Source organism: Rattus norvegicus, chromosome 1, assembly GCF_021556685.1.
Source record: "Rattus norvegicus strain SHRSP/BbbUtx chromosome 1, alternate assembly SHRSP_T2T, whole genome shotgun sequence".
In the NCBI taxonomy this organism is placed as follows: domain Eukaryota; kingdom Metazoa; phylum Chordata; class Mammalia; order Rodentia; family Muridae; genus Rattus; species Rattus norvegicus.
Window position 1 is genome coordinate 55,528,847 of NC_141534.1, and position 23,546 is coordinate 55,552,392.

Consider the following 23,546-nt stretch of genomic DNA (forward strand, 5'->3'; position numbering starts at 1 on the left):
GGTTCTTTGAGAAAATCAACAAGATAGATAAACCCTTAACCAGACTAACGAGAGGACACACAGAGTGTGTCCAAATTAACAAAATCAGAAATGAAAAGGGAGACATAACTACAGATTCAGAGGAAATTCAAAAAATCATCAGATCTTACTATAAAAGCCTATATTCAACAAAACTTGAAAATCTGCAGGAAATGGACAATTTCCTAGACAGATACCAGGTACCGAAGTTAAATCAGGAACAGATAAACCAGTTAACCAATCCCATAACTCCTAAGGAAATAGAAGCAGTCATTAAAGGTCTCCCAACCAAAAAGAGCCCATGTCCAGACAGGTTTAGTGCAGAATTCTATCAGACCTTCATAGAAGACCTCATAGCAATATTATCCAAACTATTCCACAAAATTGAAACAGATGGAGCACTACTGAATTCCTTCTATGAAGCCACAATTACTCTTATACCTAAACCACACAAAGACCCAACAAAGAAAGAGAACTTCAGACCAATTTCCCTTATGAATATCGACACAAAAATACTCAATAAAATTCTGGCAAACCGAATCCAAGAGCACATCAAAACAATCATCCATCATGATCACGTAGGCTTCATCCCAGGCATGCAGGGATGGTTTAATATATGGAGAACCATCAACGTGATCCATTATATAAACAAACTGAAAGAACAAAACCACATGATCATTTCATTAGATGCTGAGAAAGCATTTGACAAAATACAACACCCCTTCATGATAAAAGTCCTGGAAAGAATAGGAATTCAAGGCCCATACCTAAACATAGTAAAAGCCATATACAGCAAACCAGTTGCTAACATTATACTAAATGAAGAGAAACTTGAAGCAATTCCACTAAAATCAGTGACTAGACAAGGCTGCCCACTGTCTCCCTACTTATTCAATATAGTTCTTGAAGTTCTGGCCAGAGAAATCAGACAACAAAAGGAGGTCAAGGGGATACAGATCGGAAAAGAAGAAGTCAAAATATCACTATTTGCAGATGATATGATAGTATATTTAAGTGATCCCAATAGTTCCACCAGAGAACTACTAAAGCTGATAAACAACTTCAGCAAAGTGGCTGGATATAAAATTAACTCAAATAAATCAGTAGCCTTCCTCTACACAAAAGAGAAACAAGCCGAGAAAGAAATTAGGGAAACGACACCCTTCATAATAGACCCAAATAATATAAAGTACCTCGGTGTGACTTTAACAAAGCAAGTAAAAGATTTGTACAATAAGAACTTCAAGACACTGAAGAAAGAAATTGAAGAAGACCTCAGAAGATGGAAAGATCTCCCATGCTCATGGATTGGCAGGATTAATATAGTAAAAATGGCCATTTTACCAAAGCATCTACAGATTCAATGCAATCCCCATCAAAACAGCAATCCAATTCTTCAAAGAGTTAGACAGAACAATTTGCAAGTTCATCTGGAATAACAAAAAACCCAGGATGGCTAAAGTATCCTCAACAATAAAAGGACTTCAGGGGGAATCACTATCCCTGAACTCAAGCAGTATTACAGAGCAATAGTGAAAAAAAACTGCATGGTATTGGTACAGAGACAGACAGATAGACCAATGGAATAGAATTGAAGACCCAGAAATGAACCCACACACCTATGGTCACTTGATTTTTGACAAAGGAGCCAAAACCATCCAATGGAACAAAGATAGCATTTTCAGCAAATGGTGCTGGTTCAACTGGAGGGCAACATGTAGAAGAATGCAGATCGATCCATGCTTATCACCCTGTACAAAGCTTAAGTCCAAGTGGATAAAGGACCTCCACATCAAACCAGACACACTCAAACTAATAGAAGAAAAACTAGGGAAACATCTGGAACACATGGGCACTGGAAAAAATTTCCTGAACAAAACACCAATGGCTTATGCTCTAAGATCAAGAATCGACAAATGGGATCTCATAAAACTGCAAAGCTTCTGTAAGGCAAAGGACACTGTGGTTAGGACAAAACGGCAACCAACAGATTGGGAAAAGATCTTTACCAATCCTACAACAGATAGAGGCCTTATATCCAAAATATACAAAGAACTCAAGAAGTTAGACCGCAGGGAGACAAATAACCCTATTAAAAAATGGGGTTCAGAGCTAAACAAAGAATTCACAGTTGAGGAATGCCGAATGGCTGAGAAACACCTAAAGAAATGTTCAACATCTTTAGTCATAAGGGAAATGCAAATCAAAACAACACTGAGATTTCTCCTCACACCAGTGAGAATGGCTAAGATCAAAAACTCAGGTGACAGCAAATGCTGGCAAGGATGCAGAGAAAGAGGAACACTCCTCCATTGTTGGTGGGGTTGCAGACTGGTACAACCATTCTGGAAATCAGTCTGGAGGTTCCTCAGAAAATTGGACATTGAACTGCCTGATGATCTAGCTATACCTCTCTTGGGCATATATCCAAAAGATGCCCCAACATATAAAAAAGACATGTGCTCCACTATGTTCATCGCAGCCTTATTTATAATAGCCAGAAGGTGGAAAGAACCCAGATGCCCTTCAACAGAGGAATGGATACAGAAAATGTGGTACATCTACACAATGGAATATTACTCAGCTATCAAAAAAGATGACTTTATGAAATTTGTAGGCAAATGGTTGGAACTGGAAAATATCATCCTGAGTGAGCTAACCCAATCACAGAAAGACATACATGGTATGCACTCATTGGTAAGTGGCTATTAGCCCAAATGCTTGAATTACCCCAGATACCTAGAACAAATGAAACTCAAGATGGATGATGAAAATGTGAATGCTTCACTCCTTCTTTAAAAGGGGAACAAGAATACCCTTGGCAGGGAAGAGAGAGGCAAAGATTAAAACAGAGACTGAAGGAACACCCATTCAGAGTTTGCCCCACATGTGGCCCATACATATACAGCCACCCAATTAGACAAGATGGATGAAGCAAAGAAGTGCAGGCAGACAGGAGCCGGATGTAGATCGCTCCTGAGAGACACAGCCAGAATACAGCAAATACAGAGGCGAAAGCCAGCAGCAAACCATTGAACTGAGAATAGGACCCCCGTTGAAGGGATCAGAGAAAGAACTGGAAGAGCTCGAAGGGGTTCGAGATCCATATGAACAACAATGCCAACCAACCAGAGCTTCCAGGGACTAAGCCACTACCTAAATACTATACATGGACTGACCCTGGACTCTGACCTCATAGGTAGCAATGAATATCCTAGTAAGAGCACCAGTAGTAGGGGAAGCCCTTGCTCCTGCCAAGACTGAACCCCCAGTGAACGTGATTGTTGGGGGGAGGGCGGCAATGGGGGGGAGGGGGAGGGGAACACCCATAAAGAAGGGGGGGATTAGGGGGATGTTTGCCCGGAAACCGGGAAAGGGAATAACACTCAAAATGTAAATAAGAAATACTCAAGTTAATAAAAAACAAACAAACAAACAAACAAAAACCAAAAAAACAAGGCATGGTGGAAGGAGCAGGAAACTGAGGGCTCACATCTAGAATCACAAGTACAAAGCAGAAGGTGCACTGGGAGTCACGAAAATCACAGTAACCTCAAGTCCAGCCCAGATGACATTCTTTCTCCAGCAAGGGCACACCTCCTGAATCTTCCCAAACAGATTCACCAACTGGGAAAGGAGTACTCAAATGCCCGAGACAGTGGAGGATAGCTCATTCAAAATGTCATGGTGATTCAGGAATTCGAATCAGTAACAGAGAGAACCTTCACTCTGGGTCAATGTGTGTTGCTGCAGAGCCAGCAAGCTGCTCTCCCTCCTCTTTCACATAAGTTGTGGATTAAGTAAAAATGTAAACAAGCATCTCCATGGAAAATCAACAGCCCTTTTAATCTGGTAATACTTATAGGATAAGTCCAGAGGTGCTGGACACGGAAATCACAGAAGGATCCCACGCAAACTCAAACCCTTTAGTCTTCAGGAATAAAAATACCACAGAAGCCAAAAGGGGCAAGGACATTGAGCAAACACTCACTCACTCAGCAGATAAAATTACACCTAGTCCTAACCCACAGACCTACTTATAAACAGCATACATTCTGCTGGTACCTATTCAACACAACCCTAAATGCTGCAATCAAAACAAATGGTTTCTTACTTTGTTAAGTATGACTTAAAAACTCTGAAGGAGTCCTCTGAAGGAGGTAAATGGAAACTTCTCAGGGCCTGGGGTGGTTGGCTAAGGGAGTACAGAATAACAAAACAACAACACCCAATTTCCCCACCAGCAAGCAGAAACCGGCCTGATGTCAGTTGCCAATTCCTGAGGGTTTAACAGAAGCCTACAGACTGGAAGGACTGAGGTAGGTGAGATTAAAATAGTTACACTGAAAGCCCACTTGAGGAATGAGAAAGGTAGCAACTGGACATTGCTCTGTGTGTGTGTGTGTGTGTGTGTGTGTGTGTGTGTGTGTGTGTGTGTGTGTGTCTGTCAGTCTGTCTGTGTCTGTGTTTGTGTCTGTGTGTGCCTGTGTAGAGGTCTGTGTGTGTGTTTGGGTTTTTGTTGGTTATTTTCAGGCAGGGTCACACCACAAAATGTGGCTATCTTAATATTTAACATGTAGACCAGAGTAGTTTAGACAGTTTAGAGAGCCTCTCTCTCCCAAGTGGTGCCATTAATGATGTGTAGCACCAGTTATGGGTGACTTTAAATCTCAAATTCTGAAGATTTTATAAGTCTTCTTTTGCTTGTCTTAACAATGCTGCTTCTTGAGGCAATACATGGTGCACTAAGAACAGAATAGAATATACTGTGTTCGTTGGTGAGATGGATCAGAGGTGAAAGGAACTTACTGACGATCTGAGTTTAGTTCCAGAGGTACTGTTAATATTCAAAAACAAGTACTGTCAATTTGTATTCTTTCTAAAAATCTGTCAGGGCATCCAGTCAGAGATTAAACTGTTTTTCGTGTTGTGATGCTACACAATCATAAGACTGATTCCTGTGGAACAGGCTAGTGGAGCAGACAGTAATCAACAGGACACGAGAAAACCTACAGAGCAGAAACTAGAGAGATGGTTCAGGGTTTGAGAGCACTGGCTGCCCTTGCAGAGGACCTGCACGTGTATTGCAGGACCCATAGGCAGCTCACAGCCATCTGCAACTCCTGGTCTCAGGTATCTGACCCTCTTATGACTTTGGGGACACTGCCTAATACATACAGTGCACATACCCACATATATGTGGACCATGCATATACACAAAATAAAATACCTAACTCTAAAAGAAAATAAATCCTTCAGAGACATCAAACAGATTCATGATACCCTGTTGGACACACTGACTTTTGTGACATGAGACAATGGCCAGCTTTGCTCTTATGACCTTGAAGAGGAGCTATTAACTAACCTTCATGACCAGAGAGAGCAGGTATTCTAAATCTTATGACATGGGAGAGTGGCTATACCAAAACATGTGTCCTGACACTTGAAGTTAAATCCATAACTACCAATATTAGCAGTCAGCAGCTTTCTAAATTCATTTTGTGATGTCTACATTAAATTACAGCCAAATATATTCAAAACGTGACCAAAATAACTATTTCTGCAGACTTTCTGACATGTACAACAACTGATAAGTGATAGAGTTATTACTACCATTTCCCAGCATCAAACGCTGAGCCTCTCCAATCTGAAGATATTCCTGCACAAACCAACTTCTCTCTTCTGCAATATACTAAACTGAAGCTGAAGAGTTAAAATAAAAACTTCATAAAAACTGCAAAAGAACAGCAGATAAGGGGGCAGGACAGAGCTGGCCTGAGATGTGCCCGGCCAAGCCTATAAACAAGGTCGAGGGATTGTTCCAGGAAGGGGGCCATCCGGACGGATGACTCCCTGCTCTACAGATAAAGACATTCTCCTATATTGAGAACACCCCAGCCCGCACGTACTGCTTGCAGATGAGACCTTGTACCCATTTCCCTTGCTGATAACCACGCGAAACCCCCTGGCTTCTCCTATATAAACCCCTGCCTGAAGAGGCTCGGGGCCGATTCCTCTGTCTCCTGTGTGAGATAGGTGTCAGTCCGGGATCTCGTTAATAAACGCTACCTCTTGCTGTTACATCAAGACCGGCTACTCGCGTTTCTTGGGGGCACCTCAACCTGTGACTGGAGAGAGTCTCCCCAAGTTTGGGGGTCTTTCAAAGCTAAAGCCATCTCAGTTCACCTCTACAGCTGCAGCCTTGTCCTCCTCTCACAAGCACTCTTAAAACATAACCCCATGACAGTAGTCACACTGTGAAATGAGTGTTGTTTAAGGGTGCCTGAGCAAATCCACTTTCTGTTGCAAGAACAAAATGACTGAAGCTGGCTTATGCATGAAGAGGTTTGTTTGGGACAGTTTTGTTATTGAAAGCTGGGGTGACCTCACTGGCTCAGCTTTGGTCATAGTACCATATGATATCATGGTTGGAGTGTGTGCTAGAGAGAAAGATCCCATGGCATGATGAGAAGTGAGAGGGGTTTGGGAAGAGTTTGGATCTTTTCATAGCCACCAGGTTTTGCTACACAGGCTCCCTCTAGACATGACATAACCATCTTGCAGTAGGCACCACCTGTGTGTGTGTCTGTGTGCTTGTGTGTTTATGATATGTGTAGTATAATGTAGGTTGTGTGTGTTCGTATCTATATATGTGTGTCTTTGTGTGCATGTGCACTTGTGTGTGTGTGATTTCCATGTGTTTATTTGTGTGTGTGCCTCTGTGTGGTATGGCATGATGTGTATGGTGTGGTATATGTGTATGTGAATGTGTGTGCGCACCCGTGTGTGTGGGCATCTGAGTTGTGTGAATGCATGTATGTGTGTGTGTGTGTTCCATGTGTGTTTTTGTGAGTATGTGCATGTGTGTGGGCATGTGTGTGTGCACATGTGTGCCTCTGTGTGCATTTGTGTGTGCACATATGTGTCTGTATGCATGTATATGTCATGAGTGTGTGTTCATGTATGTGTGTTTGTGTGTGTGTGTGTGTTGTGTGAGCATGAAGAGACAAAATGAAAAGATTAAGTCCTTTTTTCATCACTCTCTCCCTTACAAGTTCAAGTCAAGCCACTCACTGAAACACAAGTCTGTCATCTCAGCCAGGCTGACTGTCAGCTACAAGAATAGGCTGGTATCACACTGTCCCACAGTTCTAGGATTATGGGCATATATAGTCCACAGTCACAGCTGGTTAGTCCTAATGGTTCTTACATGAGCTTCCAGCACAAGGCCTTTTGGGGACATCCATAATCAAATGATGACAGGGACAGACCTTGTTACCCTCAAGCATACCATTTTCAAGGAAGAAGCCTTCTTGTTAAAAGCAGTGAAAACAGCAGGCACAAGAACACCTGACCTCACTTTCCTCCTGAGACACAGAGATAGAAGCCACACATAACTCTGGTCTTCCCACTGAAGAGAGGTCAGCCTGAGCTAAGCAGCTCTCATCTGTCCCAGTTTTCTTCTTGGCTTTCATCATAGGGAAGCATGATAAATATTTTTCCAAGTCTGCACAGGTCACCAACACCCTTCCTAGTTGTGTCTGACAAAGCCACATGGAGACTACTGTGTAACTGGAGTCCTAGTCTATGGCATCTCTCTCCTTCACACTACACTCTTTCTAATGAAGCTTTGATAAGGAAACTATATTCTTTGTGTACTGACAAATCCCACATTCTTTACATGTGGCTATTGTTTCTTGCTCAGAATGCTTGCCTGGAGACAGGGGTGGATGCAGGTATTTTGGAAACAAGGCGAGATGCTGGTACTCTAGTAGCCATAGGACACAAGCCATCACAGCTATAGTTCAGAGCATGGCATGCATTCACAAAGAAGACGCTGTAGGCACCAAGAGCAGCTACATCCACAGGGACCTAAGGAGAGGGACCTGATTGCTACTGTTCATGTTGCATTTCCTCTTTGTTCTGACTGTTTTAAATGGAATTGCCCAACACAACACACTTCCTAGGATATCTGACAGCCACTCACAGATGCACATGCAGGTAAAACACCAATGCAAATGAAATAAAAATAAATAATTTTAAACTAGTATATAAGAGAGAGAGACTGGTGTTTATAAAAGAGAAACTTACCCTCAAAAACTATTTACTGTCCTGAAATCTATTTCTCATAAGCAGAGGACCATAGGCATGGAATTCTTTCTCTCCGCACTTCTCAGTGTGTGCTAGGGTACTCGATCTTTATAGGTATTTGGTGAAACATTGAGGAGCTTAGAAAGATTAGCATCATGTTGCATGTCAGCTGTCTTTATAGTCTTGAGTTCCATGTTTTCAGCTGAGCATCTGTTGCAATGGGTTCTGTATCCTGAGTTATTGTCATGGTCTGTGGAACTCCATTAACTACATGGATACAGGGGCCACAGAATGGTCATCTGGTACTTCCCCAGCCCATGAACATGACCCATGTCCAGTCACAAGTCAGAATTGGGTCCTCAAAGCTGCCACCAGGAATGCATGTAGACAAAACTAAGGTATCTGAGGAGGGTAAGGAGGAACAGAGTCAGGTTGAGGCCTGTTTCAAATTCAGAATTGCCAAGTATGTATTTCAGTTAACTGCTTTCATATTTCCCTACTGGGTGAAATCTTATCACTTGTTAGATTGGATCTTTTAAGCCAGAGAGCTAACACTGCTGAAGCAAAATCGTCATACAGACAGGCTATCAGGAATGTCACCCATGTTTATTATCTCTGGTAACAGCAGAAGTGCAGAAACATTTCCTCACTCAGGGTGAGTATGGCACAAAGAAAACCAGTGCATGCTCCTTACACCCCTGAGGGCTTCCCAGTGTAGGGGCCAGCACACTGGGTTCTGACAGTCAATGTGTCTGTGATGTGACTAAGGCACTAGGGACTGCTTACATCATCAACAGCAAGGGTCACTTTTCTAGGGATGGCACTGCAGAGATCAGACAGTAGTTAAACCTGAAAGCTCATCACATTCAACTTCTCCCTGAGCTCCTAACACACCTGATCCCCACACCCTAAGCACTTGCAAGGCCTTCATGCCTGCTGCTGTACTTTCACACTCTGCTTCCATGCACTCTGCATTCTTCCTCCTCTCATGCTCTGCTCCCAAGGCCCTGCCTTCCACCCTGGTTTTTCTTTATTTTTATTTCATGCTCCTACCTCTTCCATGTATTCTGAGTGGATCAGCTATGGGGTAGGATCATGAAATCTGTGGTTCTAAACACACACACACACACACACACACACACTCAGAGAGAGAGAGAGAGAGAGAGAGAGAGAGAGAGAGAGAGAGAGAGAAACACACAGAAAAACACACAGACACATACACACACACACACACACACACACAGAGAGACACACACACAGTCGTACCAGTTTAAGACAAGACTATGTGTCTGCAGGGGATCCAATTCATCCAAGATTAGGGACCTGAAAAAAGATCACTAAACTTCAAAAGAAAAATCGAAAGAAAATAACTCAAAGGAGTGTCACTGCAGGTTCTGCCACCCAAGAAGAGCCCGTGAGAAGACGAAGGGCATACTGAACAACCAGCCACACTGGAAATGTCTGCATCTGAACTGTGCAGCATCCCTATCCTGGAGTGTGGCATGCTGTGGGGGTGTCTGAGACACCATTTCTGAACACCTGGGTTTGCACTTATTTAGACCAAGTCATTGGGTGTTGAAGGTGACTACTATATCTATAGATTTATTAAAACTTATATGAATGAATTCATGATGCACAAATTGTACAACCCCACTCTCAAGAACCACCAACTGTTGGACGTATCATTAATGAATTATTCCTTAAATACTTCTGAGCACGGGGATGAAAAATTTAGGATTAATCTCTGTTCCACTTCTGGATGACACACTAAGTGTGCACCTCAGTGGAAGAAACCAACCATCTAAGGAAAGCCGCAGTCCTTTCCACCTTTTTGCAACCACAGTAGCCTACGCAAAGCAAACACTCACCTGTGGCTCATTGGTCAGAGCAAAACATTACTTCGTTATCTCTGCCAATCTCAGGGACAGAACAGCATTTTCTGTTTCTAGTTCAACTATCTTTTCTTCTTTAACCTGCAACCAAGGATCCAAAAAATGCATCAACACAGCACTTACCTGCCCACTTTGAAACACCATGAATGGACAGAGTGCAAGAAATGGTAGAAACAGCCTCAGCAAGGAGAAAGTCAACTGTCAGGTTGTGAAGACTCCTTCACATACTGCAGAGACAAGACAAGTCAGCCTCAGCAAGGCCTGGCCGGCTACCCACACACACCCCATGGCTCTGAGCCCATCAGCTCCAGACCTGAGGACTACCAGGGATGCAAGCTTTACACTCTGGACTCTTTAACCTTTGGTCAGGAAGGTACCATGGAAAGTACCTGGGAAGCAGAGTTTCCAGAGAAAGCCATAGAAACAGTTCAGCCTTAAAAATCAAAATCTGATCCCTTCAAAGCCAGGTGTGTGTGTGTGTGTGTGTGTGTGTGTGTGTGTGTGTGTGTGTGTGTGTGTGTGCGTGTGTGTGTAGGTGATCATAAGACATACGTGGTTTGGAAAATCAAGGAGAGGAAGGATTTATTGAGAAGCTGAGATGGTGGGGAATGAAGGGTGGATGTTGGAAGGAAGCTAGAGCATGGTGGGGTTTTATAAGCCAAAGAAGTGAAATTCGTATTTAATGCCCTTAAGACAACTGGTCCAGGTTCAGTGTTCTTGATGGTGGCTCAGTATTCCAGCTGTGGATTCAGGGAACTCAGAACATCATGATGAAAATAATCTCTCAGACTACAGAGTCAAATTCCTGCTGGTGCTGCAGTCTCATCAGAGAAGAAATTAAGTCCCTCCTCCTATGGATCCTCTCATTTTTGTCATTCTCGCCTGCAGGAGCTTCAGTCCTTCCTCTGAGGGGGCTACTCATATCTGCAGGTGATTTAGACCCTCTTGAAGGGAATTCTGTCTCCAGATTGGGATGCGGACCCTCCTGTTAGAGAATTAACTCTCTAAATCTTCTCACAGAGTATGTGTGACTACCTGGAGACAGCATTATCTGCACTTCTAAACTCTGATTGGTAAAGAGAACCCACGATATGAGTTTGAAAACCTCTGAGTTATACACTGTTAATTTCTAAATGTATTCTGTTGAGTATGAAAATTTCTGTAATATTTTGATGAAATTTACTTACTTCCTAGATTTCAAACAATAATAGAAGCTATAGTTAAAAGTTTAGTATGTGCTTCCTCAAAGTAATTTGAAAATATTTTTGATTTTTATTAAAGATGGTGTACGACATAGAATTTTTCCCAACTATTGTTTTGTTTACTGCTAGGATATAGAAATGCTTTATTTCTGTTGACAGAGCTCATATTCATTGTTCTGGTATAACTAATTGTTCAATGCTAAACTTTAGCAGATTCCTTAGGGTCTCTGCCATTTATAATAGGATTCCATCTACAAGTTGACTGCCTTGTTCTTCCTTTCTCATGTGATGCCTTTTGTGCAGTTTCTCCCCATAAATGACAAAGTTAGACCATGAGAACAATGCTGGATAGCAGTGCCAAAAAGACCTGGGACACATTTACAAAGTCTGGTCCAATTAGAATGGGGCTCTGTGAGAAATTTCTGTCAGGTTTGCCCTGACCATATGAGTCTCTCTTGAGTGCCTTAGGTTGGATAAGATATACCCCAATTCATATGGTGAAGGATGAAGTCCCTGACACTGAGCAGGTGACACTTAAAGACAGTGCCTTCAAGGTCATCGATTCAAGGAAGCCTGAAAGGTGGGCTCTGTTGTAATGTCTTTGGGGTCTTATGAAGGGAACCATAGAGCAACAGACACTTACAGGGTGCAGGGAGAAACCACAGAACACCTAAAGGAATCAGCTACCTACAAACTGAGGAGAACTGGAGCCAATTCTTGGACCCAAGACTTCCAATCTCAAGCCCACAGAAACCTCTGCTCAGTTCTGCAGGCAGCCCAAAAATATTACAGTGTGCGTTCTTGGTGTGTCCTGGAGCCTGAAATTCACTGCTGTAAGCTCAGTTCTATCTTGGGGTAGATGGGACTAAGCATTAGATCTTAAGATTTATTTCTCAAGGTGAGATAAAGTGGTCCTGAGTTGGGTGCTAAGGTACAGTCCCAGGGTGAAGCTTCTGGATAGCTAAGTTGGGCCTTGAAACAAAACAGAGCTGTGCGGTCCCCAGGAAACTTAACACTTGTTGCTGGAACAAAGGTTTCTTCTTTCAATGTCCACTTAGGCAAATTTGCAAAGATCAAAAATGCTGATTGTGGTTCTCACCACTTTCCCTTGGAGCATGCCCACAGAGTTCCTTGTCTTCTACTGGGAAGTCAAGCCTTCTCTTATAAGGAGCTCTCATGCAGTCATCTCACGTCTCTGGTCAGGAAGAAAACCTGCTACAAACTCACCTTTAAGAGGCAGAACAGATCGTCTTCTCTCTGGTTAAGGTCACAGCATAGTCTTTATATGTTGGCTAGGATGGTGGGGCTTGAGCTCCCATTCCCTCAGTCTCTACCTTCTTTCCAGTATACCACAAGCCCTGGCTGGTCACATATCACTTTCCACAGAGACCTCTGTCTTCTAAGCCCTCAGTCTCCTCTGTTGAACAGGAGCTTTCTGTCCCTGCAGCCCAGACAAGGACTCTAACTTTAGGGTGGGGCTGAGTTTAGATCATGTAATGTTCAGACTCTCTGCTTGGCAGCCATTATCAGGCATAGTGTTTATATTTTTGTTCACTTTATCGGTCTATTTTTTCTACTGTGTGCTCTAAGAAGGGAACGCGTAGGGTTACATAATTTTTGGTGTTAGTAGCTGTACTCCCAAATCCTGCTCAGTATGGAGTCTGTGGATGTTCAGCATAGCTGAGGGAGGTACCAAGTCAGGAGACCTTGAGGTGCTAATGCAGCAAATGAGAGGTCAAAGAGGACCCAAGTGGCAATTGGAGAAAGGAGCCATAAAGACAGTGAGGAGTAAACAGGTCAACTTCCCTAAGATTCCGAAAAGAAGCAGACCTAATTGGGCTCCATCCCAAGGGAACTCAAGATAAGACTCACGAAAGAGTGCTACCAAGCCAATCCCAATTCTCTTATTTTTCCCACATTCCTGAGAGCAGATAGGGGCGGTTTCAAATTCCCTGGGCTCCCTTCATACTCACAGGTATTTGATGCTGAAACTGCCACAACCTCTGTTCTGAAAATCCTCACAGTAACGAATGAAGGGCGTGGCTAAATCCTAGAGAGGGAGGGCTAGTATCGTTCATTGGCCACTCATGCCCATGCGCACTATGCCTACCCACAGGAATTTTCCAGTCTAGCTTACCGGTTCATTGAACCGGTTCATTGAACCCACAGGTTCATTTTGCTCCTGTCCTCTCAAGAAATACAAGGTCCCCACAGTGCTTGTAAAATACAAATCAATTTACTGTGGCATTGAATACCCATCTCACCTGGAGGCATCTCTTTCCCAGCCCACTCGAGATCCTGCCTCAGACTTCCCAGAGAGCAGGCCCTTCCCATTCCCCTCTACCATCTTGCGAGCATACCTTACAGATAATGTTTTGTAGGGTCCTTCAGTCAACCACACAGGTTCTATGTTCATTTCTCACACCATTAATTAAATTAAAATTAAATAACTCTGTTATGCTGAGAAAGAGATGCAGACTCAACTGCGACAAAGTGTTCTTCTAGCACTTAAGTCACAGGAGGCACAGCAACACGGTTCTTCCTTTCCTGACAGTGTATCTACATCTCCTTACTAAATGTTCAAGTTCTGAGATAGCTGTGTTTGCCTGCCACCCACGAGCTCCCATTCTTCTCAGACGTCTTTGCTCCTACCTGCAAGAATGCTGTGTAATGCTTTGAGAGCTCTAGAGCCTTTGGGGCCTCTGAAATATTAGTTAACTTTAGAACGGAATTGTCATCTTTAATTTCCACCAGTGATTAGTCTAATGATGATTTGTATTTTTAAAATTAAATCCCTAGGATCAAATCCAAAATCTTTCTTTAGAATTTTTGAAATTAAATAATGAATTAGATATTCAATCTCAAATAGTTACAATAGATAGGGAGGCTCACATTTTTGAAGAATGATATGTTGTGCACCTTACATAAAAACCTCCTTCTAGCCACCTCATGCAAATTAAAGAAGGTACAGCCAACATTTCATCTGCACTGAGAGACTTTATCCTGCAGACAGGGTCCACTATGACACAGTAGTGGTCTGAAATTCTCGGATATCAATCTCCCGTAGGCAAATGGAGTTTGGAGAAAGAAGGGAAAGATAATGTCTAGGCCTACTGACCTTGGAATGACAATGGAAAAGGTAGGGTAGAGGAAACACCCTGTCATCTTTACAGCCCATCATTCTGCCCTCTAAGTCCAAGACTCCCCACAGCTAACAAGAACGGGTACCTTCACCTTAGTCAGATCACTAAGAACTAGGCAGGGTTTTTCTTGGTAAAGTAAAACAAAGTTTCTTGGATTTGGAACAATTGCAACCATTTCAGAAAAAGAAATTAAATATCACTTAGAAGTACATTTGTTCCTTCTTCTTCAGGCCCACTCCCACAAATCCACTGCCTAGGTCAGACCTGCTTGAGTACAGGTGACCTGTCTCTTCTCACTTACTGTTCAGTTCATTCTCAAGCTCTGTTAACTTAAGAGAGACTTTCATTTTGTCAGACACATCAGGACCTTGTGAAAAGTGGGGCAGATGCTCTTTAAATATCAGGTTTTCAGGGGCTCCAGAACTGCCAGGTAAGTCTGCATCGTGGCTGGAGAAGAAGAAAATACAAACGATCATGCATAAAAATACAACTAACTTGCCTAACTAAATTTTCATCAGAATTTTCATGTTTCAGTGAAATTTATTCTTTGTTGCATATTATTTCAGTAATTTTATGTATTGCGGCTGAGACAAGCTACACCTACGCTTTGGTCTGAGCAGAACTTTAAAACCCAATCTGTGCTCATCAACTAAATGTAAGTTCAAGGAAAAGGGCAGGGTTTGTGACATAGGCCTATCACCAGTCTCCCAAAAAGTTATGAATACAACTTAAAATATAACAAAAGTCTAATAAACCAAGAAACAATTCCATGTAGAAAAGGGACAATATATTTTCTTGACAGTAACTTTCAAAAATAAATATGCACACTACAGATGGCCCAGTGGTCAACCGAAGATTACATAAATGCTAGAAAGACAAGGCAAACAGCTTAGCCATTGAGAGACCCTCTTTCAATGAGTAACAGACAGTAATTTGAGGATAATTTCTGTCAACCTCAGGGTAAGCCTCCACGTGCACCTATGTACACAGATATATATGGTAATGCAACAAACCCACACTAAAAATGGAGAAAGAAAATAACGAAGACAGTGTTCTCAATTTCAGTAAGCAGGCAATTTGTGCCACCTAAGCAAGCATAACTACGGGGGTTGTTTAAAAGTACAGCGTTTCCAAAAACTTTCCCCAATCTAATACGGAGAGTCAGAACAGCCCTGATTAATGTAATTCAGTTTTACAAAGGCAGAGGACATCTAACCTGAATGGATGTTTAACTATTTACATATATACTTATGTAGATATATAACCATATACAACTAACAGACAATATCAAACAAAATGGAGAGAAATTTGAAGCAATACTACTAAAATCAGGGACAAGGCAAGCCTTCTCATTCTCCCAGTATCTATACAGTATATTATGGGAGGTTCTAGCCAGAACAATTAGATAACAAAAATAGATCAAAGGAATGCAAATTGGGAAGGAGGAAGTTAAGATATCACTATTGGTGGATGATATGATAGTATCAACCGGTGACCACAAAATATTCTACCATAGAACTCCTTCAGCTGATAAACAATGTAAGCAATGTGGCTAGTTAGAAAAATTCACTCTAACAAATCAGCAATCTTCCCCTACTCAAAGGAAAAATGGGCTGAAAAAAATTAGGGAAACAGCACCCTTAAAATTAGTCGCATATAATATAAAATACCTCAGGGTGACTCTAACAAAGCAAGTGAAAGATCTGAACAATAAGAACAAGACTCTGATAAAAGAAATTGCGGAAGACCTCAGAAGATGGAAAGATCTCCCATGTTCTTGGATCAGCAGGATAAACATAGTAAAATGGCCATCTTACCTAAACCAATCTATAGATCAAAGCAATCCCCATGAAAATTCCAACTCAATTCTTCATAGAGTTAGAGCAATTCTCAAATTCATCTAGAATGACAAAAAACACAGGATAAAGAGAAAATATTCTCAACAATAAAAGAAATTCTGGGAGAATCAGCATTCCTGACCTCAACCTGTACTACAGAGAAATAATTTTAAAAAACCACAGTTATTGATACAGGGACAGGCAGGTAGATCAAGGTAATACAATGTACAACCCAGAAAATAACCCCACACACCTATGGGCACTAATGTGTGACAAAGTAACCAAATCCATCCAGTATAAAATAGACAGCAGTTTCAACAAAAGGTTCTGGTTCAAATGTCAGTGAGCATGTAGAAGAATGCACATGATCCCTAATGTTTATACAAGTCTTATTTATAATACCCAGAACTTGTAGCCAATCCAGATGTCCGAAAATGGAAGAATGGATATAGAAATTGTGATACATTTTCACAATGGAGTACTACCAAACTATTATAAACAGTGACTTCATGACTTCATGAAATTTGCAGGGAAATGGATAGAACTAGAATATATTAACCTGACTGAGTAAACAAGACGCAAAAGGACTCACATGGTATGTACTCACTGATAAGTTGATATTAGCCCAAAAGCTCAAAATGCCCACAATAACCCTCACAAACCACATGGAGCTTAAGAAGAAGGAAGACCAAAGTGTGGATGCTTCAGTCCCACATAGTAGGGGGAACAAAATAATAACAGGTGGTGGAGCAAGGCAGGGACCAGGGAGCAAGAGAGGAGGGGAAGAGAAATATGCAAGGGTTGGGGAGGATAGGATCAGATTTTAGAAGGGAAATGGGCAAATTAGAGTTTCAGAAAATTGATTAAAAATATGTAGCAGTGGGGGATGATGAACTGGGTGTAGCCAGTATAAGGTCCCAGGTGTTAGGGCATTGAGAGTCTCCTAGGACGCAAAAGGATGGCTTTATCTGAAGTATGCAACAAAGGGACATACAACCTGTAGAGACACCTCCACTAATCTAGACACGGCTCCAAGTTGAAGGATTGGGACACACGACCATCTCAAAATTTTTGCTTAGATATATTCCTGTCAAAAGTAAACACAAAAATAAAAAACTGGAACAGACACTGAAGGAAAGGCCATACAGAAACTACCCCACCTAGGATTCCATCCCATCAGCAGATACAAATTCTATACATTATTCCTAATGCCAAGATGTGTTTACTGACAGTAGCTTGGTATTGCTGATCCCTGTTATATCAGCATCTGACCAATACACCTGCAGATACTCACAGCCAACCATCAGCCTGAGCCTGGGGACCCCAAAGGAAGAGCTAGGTGAAAAACTGAAGTAGCTGAGGGAATTGAACCCCATAGGAAGAACATTATCAGCTAACTAGACCACCCAGAGCTCTGATAGACAAAACAGAAACTAAAGAGTACACATGGAGGGAACCAGGGCTCCAGATACATGGCCTTCGCTGACATCAATGGGAGAGGAGGACCCTGGTCCTGTGGAGGTTTGATGTGCCAGCCTAGGGGGATGTTAGAGTAGTCAGGCGGGAGTAGGGGAGAGAGTGGAGGAGCTCCCTCATAGACGCCAAGCTGAGGGGCATGGGGAAGATGGAATGGGTGGTTGTGGAGGGGCAACAAAGAAGGGGGATATCATTTGAAATTAAATAAATGAATTGATTAATTTAAAAAAAATCTCATGATCATCTCAGTAGATTCTGAAAAGGCCTTTGACCAAATGTGACAGTCCCTCATGTTAAAAGTCACAGAGAGAGAGGGTTACAGAAGAGTACATGAACACAATTAAGGTAACATACAGCAATCCACTAGCCAACATCACATTAAATAGAGAGAAACAAAGCAATTGTCCTAGGCTCAGGGGCAGGGCAAGGCTGTCCACCCTCTCCCTATCATTTCAATATGGTTCTTGAAGTTCAGGCAGAGCAATAAGACAACTAAAGGTGAACAAGGAGATATACATTGGAAGGGAAGAAGACATCGTATTGGTATTTGTGATGATATCATAGAATATAGAAGAGACCCAAAAAATTCTATCAGAGAACTCCTACATTTGATATATACCTTCAACAAAGTTAATGGATACAACATTAACTAAAAAATTCAGTATCACTCTTTTAAACAAACTATAAAGGGGCTGACAAATAAATTAGGGAAACACCACTCTTTACAATAGCGACAAATAATATAACAAAAAGGTCTCAGTGCAGTTATAAGAAAATGAAAGATCTGTATGACAAAAATTTTAATTTCTGATTAAAGCAATTGAAGAAGATATCATAAGAAAGGTCATGGACAGGTAGGATTAATAATTTAAAAATGACCATCTTACTAAAACCAATCTAAATTGTGAATGCAATACCTGTCAGAGCTGAAAACAAGTCTTTACAGACCTTAAAAGAGCAATTCTCAACTTCAAGTGAAACATTTAACAAACCCAGGATAGCTAAAACATTCCTGAACAATAACAGAATTTCGGGAGGAATCTCCATCTCTGATTTACTGCTGTCCTACAGAGCTATAGCAATAAAACTATATGGTATTGGTATAGGAACAGACAGGCTGATCAATAAAATGAAATCCAAGACCCTGAAATAAACCCACACAACTATGGATGCTTATTGTCAACAAAGTAGGCAAAATCATATGACAAAAAACAAGAAAGCATCTTTAACAAATGGTCTGGGCTAATTGGATATAGGCATAGGGAAGAATGCAATGAGCCTTATCTATAAACCTGTGCAAAACTCAAGTCCAATTGCATCAAAAACCGCAACATAAAACCTTATCCATCAAATCTGATACAAGAGAATGTGGGAAATACGCTTGAGCCCATTGTACAGGAGACAACTTCCTGGATAGAACACCCATGGTGCTCAGACATTGAGATCCACAATTAATAAATGAAATTTGATGAAACTGAGGAGCTTATGTAAGGAAAAGAGTACACTTAATGGGAGAAATAACAGCTGAGCTCAGGTGTCCTGGAGTCCTCCCTAGTCTGTGTCAATGATCTCAAGTCCAAGTCACAGCCGCCTGATTTGTAGTATCAAACACAGCAATGTTTCAGGCCGAGGGAGCTATGAACACCATGTACACCTTGCTGTTTGAATTTTACGGGAACTGCTGAGCACCTAAGGAAGCAAGGGCTACAAGGTCAGGTATTACAGGACTGGGACAGAGCTGGAATCCAAGTTCCCTTCTTCCGCTGCTCTGGGCAGAATGTGGGCCTGGTAATTGGTTCTTGCTGTGTATAGGGGACAGAACCAAAGGGTCCTTTTTTTTTTTTTTTTTTTTTTTTTTTTTTTGAGCTAGGGCCCGAACCCAGGGCCTTGCGCTTGCAAGGCAAGCGCTCTACCACTGAGCTAAATCCCCAACCCCCGAATCAAAGGGTCCTATGGGAGCCCTGGCACAAGCCTGCCCAAGCCTGGCTTAGGGAGCCTCACAGCATCCCAGTATTTGATGTGTCCCCAGGTTTGTCTACCACCTTCTGTTGTGTGTCATATTCCCTACCACCTGCAAAGGACTCTAAATATCTTCCGACAAAAGGTTTTCAAGGAGGAGTTGTACAAGACACATGGTGGCTCTGTGGTGAAGTTAACATGACCCAATAGATTAGAGGGCTAGAGCCCCAGGACTGATGCTGGGTGGACACTCTCCTCTGAAATGCAACACGGAGATCTTTGTATAGAAATCAAGAGAGTGCTCTGAATAGCTGTGCAGAGCACCTCTGGCTCAGGGACTCAGGACTGACACCCATAGAATGCTGTAGAGGAGCCATTTGTGATACAATGGGTCATCTTCTTGGGTCCCTGTGCCTCTAGAGATGAGCGGAGGACTGGGCTGTGGCTGGTTATGGGCTCAGACAGGAGGGTGGGAGGGGACTTGTCCTCAGCTCCTGGGAGTAGAGCAGCTTTTCTTTCCCTGCCCCTGCTTTTTGGATTTTTTCCCCTTGGCAAAAAGGAAGGACTGGAAGAAGTCTGTCTATGGAGAGTGAGGCTGGCTGGGAAACTGCTCACTGTTCTCCCTTGTCATCCTGCTGGGGGTTTGGGGTTGTTGGCAGGTTAGCCTCTCCACAATTCCAGTCTGCTTCTCTCCATTTAATCCATGCATCTCTGTCTCTGGGATAGGTGACATGGATGCACAAGTCCTACCTGTAGCTACCACTCCAGGGCATAAGTCCCTCAGTGAGTGAATTCCAGATGGTTCTGTCTAGAGAGAAATTGTACAGGGTCGTTGCTCAGTATGTAGGTACATGGAAGAGGATACTGCACGGCACCCAAACACATTTCATATAACATCAATCCACATACTCTGGTACTAATCGGTTCTATTTACACCTTTCGCCATTACTGCTATTCACTGTACTGTGAAGTGTGAATTTTTATTATGTTTCACTTCTGCAAAGGAAGAGACAGAGTTTAGCACTGGAGATTCCCTAGGGCCTGGCCGGAAGGGAGGCCTTGACACACATGTGTGCTCCTCGGAAAAAGCTTTTTCATAGGATGCCTCGTTGAATCCCAGGATGTGTGGAGGGCTCTATGCCCTATCCAGGGTTGATCTCAATATATTAATGGGAGCTGATGCTTCTCTCTGATAGAACAGTACCACCCTCCTGGAAGATGTTTGTGATGGTTTGCATATACTTAGCTCAGGGAGTGGCACTATTAGGAGGCATGGCCTTGTTAAGGTAGGTGTGTCACATTGTGCATGGGCTTTAAGACCCTTTTCCTATCCACATGCAAGCCAATCTTCCCCAAGCAGCCTTCAGATGAAGATGTGGAACTCTCACTCTCTCTGGCACCATGCCTGCCTGGTTGCTGCCATGCTCCCAGCTTGATGATACTGGACTGAGTCTCTGAACCTGCAATCCTGTGTTCATTAATGTTATCCTTATAAGAACTGTATTGGTTTTGGTGTGTCTCTTGTCAACAGTAAACCCCTAACTGACACAATGTCTACGTTCCTTTCTTCAGCTTCCAGACTTTAGAAGCTTCACACATGAGCAGAATTCTCTTAGGACTATGGCCCTAGGCTCTAGGCTATCTGCTTGATCTGAGAGTGTAAGGACATCCTGCACACCCCTATCCTGTGTTCTGAAAACGTTTCAAAGCCCATTCATCTGAGACTGGTGAGTTCAGGACAGTAGCCCCAAGTGTCTGACAGTTCACTCTCATGAGGCATCACCTGCCCTTGACAGCGGATTTTACTAAAGGGCATTGGATGTGCAGGAGAACTGTGTATGGTGAGTCTAGTCAGATCAGCACAGGAGGGAATCAAGGTCCCGTTGGCTTGTGGTTTTTAAACTCATGGTCCTGGCACTGTCTTGTTGGTATTTAGGTCCCTGTCAGTCCTCAATTGAATTTTAGCATGGGAAGCCAGGGCAGTTGTCTTCAAAGATATTCCTAGCATGGACCACATCTTCACCTCACCAGACATTAAGCACAATAAACACCAGGGGGGCAGAGAACCCTCAGGGGCTGGAACTGGCATGTTCATACACTCTGGCTTGACCTTGGCCAACACAGGTTCAGAGAACAGCCTCTATGTAGAAAGATCTCCTTCCTCCTCTCAGAGTTTACAACATGTAGACTTAAACTAAGGTGGTGGCACACATGTGAGCAGAGGCACCAGCCTAGGCTTGTTCAATATCAAAGCCTACATGCCACCCCTGTATCACAGTCACATCAGCCCATCTCATGAGAATTCTAGGGGTGGTGATATTCTGGGTGACTATTGAATATTCTGCTGCCAGTTTCTTTGCTTCCACATGTCCAACTGTGAGAAGGGATTGAGAAAGGGAAGGTGATGAAGCCCTGCTAATATCTACTTGGTGCCACCAAATACAATGGGGTCTGATTGGCAAGATCTTTGAGTTAGATTTTATAAAACACAACCTCAGGGCAGTTAGTAGGTACTCTCAGGAAGGTGTAGAATGGTGGGTACAATGGGACAGGATCCCTGAGGCTGGTGCAGTGGGCCAGGAACCCTGAGGCAGGTAAAATTGTGTAGGGAGACTGGAACAGGTACAACAGTGCAGGGACCCTGGTGGAGGTTCAGTGGAGCAAAGACTCTGGGGGAGGTGCAATGGGGAAGTTGTCCTGGGGAGGGGACCTTTTATTAGTGATCCTGTGGCATGTGTAACTGGCAGGGACCCTGGGGCAGGTGCACTGTGACATGTTCCCGAGCTAGAATGTTCATACAGGTGTGTGTTTGCTTCATGCAGCTGCTGTCTGAAGTAGAGAACACTGGCAACAGCCCCAGAGGGGATTTTGGGAGCTCCTTTCAAGAACGCCATAGCTCCTAACTGAGAAACTATACATTGCACAGATGGGCCTTTATTGAAATGAGCAGATTCTAAGGGGGCTGCCTTGAATAAACAGCCAAAGAAAGCAGAAATGAATAAGAAGCAATTGCGCAGGCCATGTCCAAGGTGTTTTTGCTCAGATAATAGGCCCTGAAGAAATCAGTTAAGTCAAATCACCTATCTATCTATCTATCTATCTATCTATCTATCTATCTATCTATCTATCTATCTATCTATCTATCTATCTATCTATCTATCTATCTATCTATCTAATCTCCCTGAGGGAAGTCAGCTTTTATTTGTAGTAAGAAGATCACATCCGCGCCCCCTTGTGGTGAATACGAAGATCGCATGTCGTGAGATGGGTTATTTCTTCCTTTGTATCTTTGTATCTTTGTTTCTTTCTTTGTTTCTCTCTCTCTCTCTCTCTCTCTCTCTCTCTCTCTCTCTCTCTCTCTCTCTTTCTCTCCTTCCTTCTTTCCTTCTTGTTTTTCTTTCTGTACTTCTTTATTGCTTGATGTGGGATAGAATGCCATTTTTGGCCAGTCCCTATCAGTATTGGCTGTAACACAGACCCAGTCACAGTGTGACCCAGAAGAGGCCTACCTGGAAAGTTTGTCCTATCTCTAAGATACACTGTATAATACCATAGTCTGGACTGCCGGTCAGACAAGAACTGTGTTTAGGAGAATTGTGGACAGAATGAATGTCTGTGAGTCTGGACGTAGACTCTGTGGAGGGCTCAAGTCTCCTGACTGTCCTGAAGCTTCCCAATGTGATTTTTTTCCCTCCTACAGAGCCAGTCACCTCAGCAACTTCATTTCCTGGTTATCCCCTAATCCTCTTACACTGTGTAGAGTGTTCAATCTCAGGGAGGGCCTGGGAATCTGAGAGACACCACTGAGCCCTCTGGGCCTGGCTGACTCAACCTGAGGCTACTCTGTGTGTCTTCATTTTGCTCACCCTCCAGAGACCTCAAAAGTCAGCAGTAAGTTGCTGAGAGGCCAGGAACCTCCATATTGGC

At 42.8% G+C, this 23,546-nt stretch overlaps 1 long non-coding RNA gene across 3 annotated transcripts in view; it reads right to left on the reverse strand.

Annotated features, from left to right (window-relative positions):
• LOC148006982 (uncharacterized) overlaps positions 1 to 13,290 on the reverse strand; it is a 28,253-nt gene extending 14,963 nt beyond the window's left edge. The window contains exons 1-2 of one of the 3 annotated variants that reach the window (XR_015645661.1): positions 13,177 to 13,290; positions 9,978 to 10,082 (exon numbers count right to left, since the gene is read on the reverse strand). This is a non-coding gene — a long non-coding RNA (uncharacterized LOC148006982). The remainder of the gene's footprint in view (positions 1 to 9,977; positions 10,083 to 13,176) is intronic. The other 2 variants (XR_015645648.1, XR_015645655.1) reach the window with 2 other exon arrangements.
• Between the last annotated feature and the right edge of the window lie 10,256 nt (positions 13,291 to 23,546).